Raw genomic sequence first — 6,104 nt, 5'->3', positions numbered from 1 at the left:
GCTAAACATGGGGTGGGTGGGTCCAGTGAACAGCTAGTCATCCTCCAAAAAGTATTCTTTTGGAGGGTATATGACAGTGCATATTTCTATCTGATGTTTTAATGACTTTATGTGACTTTATTTCTATCTGATGTTTTAATGACTTTATGTGAATTTTATTGTTTTGATAGAATTAATGCTTTTTGTTATAAGCCGCCCAGGAATCATGACCCTGGTGAAGGACAGTCTAGACATAAAAATAAATGATAATAATAAAATAAATAGTACACTCAAGGAAGGGAATACAAGCCCCAGGATTGCTCTAGTACCCCATGATGTATAAAACTTAAATACCGAGTTGATGTGTCCACCAGGACACTATGATGCATATAGAAGATCAAGAAACAAAAGGGATGGAAAGATGCAAAAAGTAATCAAGTTGACAATCTTAGTCTGAGTCATATGGCTTGGTGTGGGACAACTATAATAGCCTTAATTAAGAAGGCAACTCAGCTGCGGCACTCTTCCCCAACGGAACCACAAGTAACATAGTGCAGCAGATCATTCTCTCTTTTAGAGATACATAGCTCCCACCGACCTACTATAAAGGCAAAATACAATTCTCAAGGCTCCTAGGGGAGAAATCTACAGCAATTAAAGTGCTCTGTTTGTACAGTGCAGACATTCTCTTAGAATGTATGTACTTGTAAAACAAGTACATTTAGTTCATAATGTTATCGTAACCTATAACTGGCGAAATTGAGATAACTGTGAATTCAAAGCCTTCCCACTCTTTCTATGCGTATTCCATATCTACAAACAGGAATTTTCCATTGTATGCACAGATCATTCCTCTGTTCGTAGAAGATAATGGAAAAAAATCCTTCCACACAAGGATTTCCCTGAGCACTGCTGAAGTGCAACTGATATTGCTATCATTTTTTATGTGCAAAGTGCATGGAAAGCCTTACTTGCTTCATCACCCAAACAACCCTGTTAAGTGTGTGGTTAATATAACCATTTTACAGATACACAATTCAAGCCTGCTCTATAATTTACATGATAAAATGTGTTTTCACAGCAAAAACACAGAACATGGAAAACAACATACAGGTATGTCATAGGAGAACCTGTCCATGTTTCCCAGATGTGTGTTTGCTGTGGACAGTACTGGTGTACATTATGCAGCAATCGCTCACCATGTGGGTTGATTTAACTGAGGGCACCCAGTGGGTTCATGAGCTGGGATCTGAATCCTACTTTCTTTGGCCCAAATCCAGCATTCTTTTCATTGGACCGTATTTTGTATTTTTATGGTGACCTCATACATACCAACATCAAATTAAAAAGGAGAGCTACGCTACAGTAAAGAGTAAGCTTGTTTGATTTATTTTGACTGAAGTGAGATAAATATAACTGTCCTTTAGCAGACAAAAGCCTAAAGGTATTGCACTGCAATCTTAATGAGAATTTTTTAAGTTGGTTAGCATTTACGCTACTAGGCCTGCTAGGAGGTTTTGATACTTGGGTGATGATGAAAACACATTAATTAGAGGGGGAAATGATAGTTATAGATTTAATTTCATGGGGTCAGGCAGAGCAGCTGAGCAGTGATCCACTCCCACAGCATTTTTAAAGGAACTATTAGTAGGTGTCTTATTTTTTTCATTCAAATAGCTTACATGTGGAAACTTCTCTATTGTGTACAAGCCCTGACATTTGAATACAGTAGGGCCCCGCTTTACGGCGTTCCGTTTTACAGTGTTCCGCTGATGTGGCGGCTTTCAATTTGGGGAAATTCCCAGTTTTAAAGATGAATTTGCACTTTTGCGGCATTTTGCGTCATGTTTGCATCATTTTTGCGCGACGTGACCCATTATAGTCAATGGGTTTCGCTTTACACCGATTTCCACTTTACGGCGGGGGCCTGGTCCCTAACCCGCCGTATAAGCGGGGCCCTACAGTAGAGGCAAAAGTGATTCAAATGTTTTTTAAAAAAACATGGAGTGAATACAGCCTTGCAGATGCATTTACTAGCCTAGCAAAAATTTTACTAGCCTGCCTATCCACCACCAGTAAATACATGAATTAAAAAGCAAAATCATCATTATCATCATCTCAAAAACTTAATTTCAGAACTTAGAAAAATTAGTTAAAAGCACAGCTGTTTTGGCATTTCAAAAATATATTTGGGGATTATTTTTATTTTTGTTTTGCAGTAACAGAAAGAAGGTATTTTTTTTTTAAAAAAACAACAACTGCGTAGCATATAATAAAAACACTGAATCCTCCAGGAAGTTGCCTTTCACTGACTCAGACCGATGGCCTATCTAGCTCAGTATTGTGTAAAGTGGTCAGCAGCAGCTTTCCAGGGTTCCAGATGGGTCCTCCTGCCTTACCTCAAGATAATATTTTGTAGTAAAAGACCAATACTTTACCTTTATGCAAAGGAGGTTTCCCCCTTCTCCCTCTCCATAATCACTCCTCATTAACCCTCTGCTGCCTTGGGGGGGAATATTAATTTGCCTATGTTTGGTTTTTAGAAAAATAATAATAATACTGAGGTATTTTAATACCCAATGTCACATATACACAAGGCCAGCACCATGCATGAGTGGGCCCTTGGCACCAATACCCCCCATGCAGCCAGTGTTGGCTTAGAGAGGCCCTGCTGTCCCACCTCTTGTGTTATTGCATCAGTGCGCTAGTGCACACACCAGAACACAATGTTAAATGAGCCTCACCATCTCAGGGGACTGGAATGCAAGTGCAGGGGAGTGTTGTTACTTTCATGCCCAGTTTGTGGGCTTCCCAGAGGCATCTGGCAATAGCTCCACTGTAATGGTTCTGCTTATTTTGATGTAAGAAAGGGAGAGCTCAAAAGACTTTGGGCTGTTACTCTTGAAGGGACTTCTGCGTAGCTCCCCTGAATGCAAATCCTTTTGTTTTTGGTTTACTGTTACTGCCATGGGAAGTGTCCTGACTGCTAAAAAGCTAACCAGTGGTAGCATAGAATTAAAAATACCAGAGTAATGTAGTTTAATCCAATGGAGTAGAGGGATTGTTAAAGATAAGAGTGGTTCCTGGATACAAAAAAGGTACATATAATGTGTTCTCCATGGAAACGTTCACCCCTCAATTAATGCAAGGGTTTATGTGTCATTAAGTTCTTTATGGCGTTCAGTGAAGGCATAGAAGAAGAGCAGTAGTTAAATTGTCTCTGAAATGGCAGTGCAAGCTGGTATAAAGCTGAAAAGTTTTCCTGCTGAAGTGACTGTGGAAGTACACTTTTTTTGAAATGATATGTGTGATTGTACAAACTAACACTGAATCACTCTGATCTCAAAAACCATTGCTAATGGGAAAATATTGTATCTGCAGTGCAGCTCAGAACATTGGCAATTTGACTATTATATATTGCCACAGGGGCCAAAATCACTGTGGTTTCTCCTCACCTTTTCCATCAGAAAATGATTGCCAAATTGCATCAAAATTCACATTAAGGCACTATTAAATATCATCATACAATTTAACAGCAACTTTTCACGGTGGGGCAAGAATAATCTGTTTATGGTATTTGTCCCCAGGTACTCATTAACTTGAACCTCAGTCCCAGCTCCCCATGGTACTAAATGTTATTAAGTTGTTCCTTTTTGCCTCCCTCCCTTCTCACGTGTGTACTTCTACTGACAGTGACTTGATACTATGTTTTATTTATTTATAAAAATATTTATGAACTCAAGGAGATGTACATCCACTCAAGGCTACGTACAACAATATATACAGGTAAAATAAAACATAAAATAACCATAAAACAATCCAAAATAATAACAAAAGTGACTGGCTTGTCTTAAGAAAATTTAAACAACTGAATAGGCCTTTTGGTCTAAAAAGGTCTTTAAGAGACACCTAAACGTTAGCAGTGTTGATGTCTGCCAAATCTCTGCTGGAAGAGTGTTCCACAGCATGGGACTAGTCAGTGCCACTAAATGCCTGACTTAGGTGAAACTTAGCTAGTTGGGCCTCTGTAACACAGAGAACGGCCATCAGCACTCCTCCAAAAGATCTTAGTGACTGAGCTGAGATATAAGGGCTTAGGCCAGCCTTTTTCAACCAGTGTGCCTCCAGATGTTGTTGGACCACAACTCCCATCAGCCAGCATTGCCAATGGTCAGGAAAGATGGGAGTTGTGGTCCAACAACATCTGGAGGCACACTGGTTGGGAAAGGCTGGCTTAGGCAGTACTTAAGGTATTCTGGGCCCAAATTGTTGGGGGCTTTGTGTATGAATACAAGAAGTTTGAACCTGGTCTGATAGTATATGGACAGCCAGTGCAGATGTTTTAGCAAAGGTGCCACATGCTGTTGGCTGCCTTGCCCCCCTCAGCAGGTCTGACTGCTGTATTCTTCACAAGCTGGAGCTTCTGGACCAGGTTCAAGGACAGCCCTATACAAAGCACATGGCAGTAATCCAGACACGAGGTTACCAATGGTCCAGTGGCCAGGCTATCCCAATCCAAATACAGAAGTAGTTGGCATACCAGACAAAGCAGGTAAAAGGCAGTTGGCTTTTTTCTTTTGTTATTATTATCCTGGTCCCTGTACATATATATATGTACTGTATGCATTAAAAAATCTCTGAGTATGACAATCCAGGAAAGCTGCTCTTAGCAAGTTATCTGAATAGTAACCTGATAGCAGCTGACATGCTCTTCTATATTTAAATAACAGCCAGAGGGGGGAAATCAGGAATGGGACCACCTAATTGGAATGGAGGTTAATCCTCCTCTTCCCCCCCCCCGCATGCCACAGTCCCAGGATGAAGAGCTGCTTTTGGGGGGAAATGTTTCACCCTCTCTCCATAGTCCCAATTCTGATCCTCCCTGCTATTTAATTAACAAAAACAGACATGTTAAAGGCATTCATGCATTTTACTACTGTCTACTTTGGCTATTAGAGCAGGAGTGGCTAGCCTTTGGCCCTCCAGATGTTTCGGACTCCAACTCCCATCAGTAGCAGTCAGCATGCCCAATGGTCAGGGATGGTGAAAATTGCAGTCCAGCAGCATCTAGAGGGCCAAAGCCCAGCCATTCCTACGCTAATTAGAAAGTCAACAGTGGGGCTTGCAACTAGTGTGGAGTGCTCCTGTTCAGGGTTCCAGTCATCCCTCTGCTAGGGTACTCCATTCCATTTACTCTTCCCCTAGTTTTCCACTCCCCCTCTCAACCTTCCGTCAATATTCAGTGTTCACTGTCCATGCTCACACGTAATTGGGCTGTTTTTCAGGTTTTTTTTTTTACCCCTTAGTGTTTTTTTCTTAATATATTTTTGCACCTTTGGTTTTCCTTAAGCCTGTTGATGCCTCTCTCTTGTTCATGGATGATGCCATTTGGGATACAAAAGGATCCACACTTGGTGAATGAGTTCGCTATTAATTTATTCAATGGAAGTGCCGCTGACTGGACTAATGTTCTTTCTGTTGTTGTCCATGATTAACAACATCTAAAAGCATCTAAATTCACTACCTAATAGGTAGTGAATTGCCTTTCCATTGTTGGATCATAGCCAAGATATTCACCGCTTTCATTGTAGTGAACCACAAGAACTTTTAAAAGTGTTTTAAAAAATGTCTGCAGGTGGGTGTATCATTACTTTACATTCTAGAGATAAATTCAAGTGCAAGTAATAATCACTGTAAGCATGATCTTCCCTTGTGGCATTCCAGTAGCAAGATGAAATATTGGTAACAGTAAACAAAAAATTGGCATCAAACATTAGCATGAGCTTCCTGGAAATTATGCTCACTACATATTATTGAAGTACATTTTTTTACTGCTCTTCTGCTGATAGTTATGAATAGTTTGGGAAGATACTAGATACAAAATATAGATGTTCTTGTCCACATTTCCGTGTAGATTCAGGGATCAGCCTTCTGGATCTTCCCTTAAGTATGCAGAATGTACCTACTGCTTCCCATGAAGCATACATTGTGATGACTCATATATACAAATTCAGTTCCATGGCCGCTTCCAGACTATTGCTATTTTGTTGGTGGAATTCAATCACATATTGGCAAGTTCAGCTTGCACAGTTAAAGTGGATCCAGCACATGCAATGTCTATGGCA

This window comes from Rhineura floridana, chromosome 6, assembly GCF_030035675.1.
Source record: "Rhineura floridana isolate rRhiFlo1 chromosome 6, rRhiFlo1.hap2, whole genome shotgun sequence".
In the NCBI taxonomy this organism is placed as follows: domain Eukaryota; kingdom Metazoa; phylum Chordata; class Lepidosauria; order Squamata; family Rhineuridae; genus Rhineura; species Rhineura floridana.
This window is presented reverse-complemented; position numbering follows the sequence as displayed.